Here is a 1,057-nt window from a genome sequence, read left to right on the forward strand (position 1 = left end):
GTAGTTGATTGGACAAAACAAGACATCCAGAGTCTTGACCGCCTGACCAGAAGGATCATTTCTGATAACAGAGCCCACCACCCTCGTTCCTGTCTTAATTGTTTTTATATGCCAATCAATTCTGGAGGTAGGGTTTTGATTGTTGTGGAGTCTCTTCATGATAGAATTCTTTTATGTACTTTTTACCAGAGTGCCCGTGTTCTCCACCGGGAGCACAGCCCTTCTGACACTCTGGGTAATGCAGGAGGCTGCAGTGTTGGGGAGTCTACATATTGTCCGGAAAGTTCTTGGTGGGTTCGACTAGGCAGCGTTTCCTGTGAGAAGTCCCATTCGTTGTCTGGGCTGCGGACCGCCTCCGTGGTGTAGTGGTTAGAGCGTCCGCCCGGAGAGCGGAAGGTCGCGGGTTCGATCCCCGACCGCGTCATACCAAAAGACGTTAAAATATGGTACTTGTTGGTCCCTGTCTGGCGCTCGGCATTAATGGGTACAACAAGGACTGGTCGGCTCGGAGTCAGTATAATGTGTCTGAGTGGGGTATTCATGCTTCACTGCGGCATGGTATCTCAGTGGGCAAGCACTATAAAACCAGCTTACGTCTGGGCTAGTACAAGCAGCCGCACATACACATACACACGCATGCACATCGTCATATAAGCGAAATATTCTCAAGCACGACGTTAAACCCAATTTCACCTCACCTCACCTGGGCTGCGTGTAGAGGGGGCAAGGGCAATGAGCTGATGATGAGCCTTACCAGCCTGACTGCACCATGATCACCAGAACCCTCTCTGCTACATGCTATATTTAATCTGTAAAACATAATAATAATTGGATGGAGCCTCTCTCTGAGCAAACACCCTGTGAAACAGACTCCCATACAAACAGTAAATATGAAGTACAGTTGCTGTTTAACGATTTTGAACCCTCAGCATTCTTCCTCCAATAACACGTTTCTGAAGCAGAGCTATACATGTGATATTCGTCATCATAATTGGTGTCAATGCTTTACTCATATCGGTAATTGTCGCCAAAAGAGAGGCCTCTCTCTTGCGAAAGC

General features: G+C 47.7%; 1 long non-coding RNA gene across 1 annotated transcript; it reads right to left on the reverse strand.

Annotated features, from left to right (window-relative positions):
• Positions 1–275: 275 nt before the first annotated feature.
• Positions 276–823, reverse strand: LOC124273326. The gene is made up of 2 exons (XR_006897611.1): positions 704–823; positions 276–337 (listed from the first exon to the last, which is right to left on the reverse strand). It is a non-coding gene; the product is annotated as an uncharacterized LOC124273326 (long non-coding RNA).
• Between the last annotated feature and the right edge of the window lie 234 nt (positions 824–1,057).

Source organism: Haliotis rubra, unplaced genomic scaffold, assembly GCF_003918875.1.
Source record: "Haliotis rubra isolate DU_JTF1 unplaced genomic scaffold, ASM391887v1 Scf18, whole genome shotgun sequence".
Lineage (NCBI taxonomy): Eukaryota > Metazoa > Mollusca > Gastropoda > Lepetellida > Haliotidae > Haliotis > Haliotis rubra.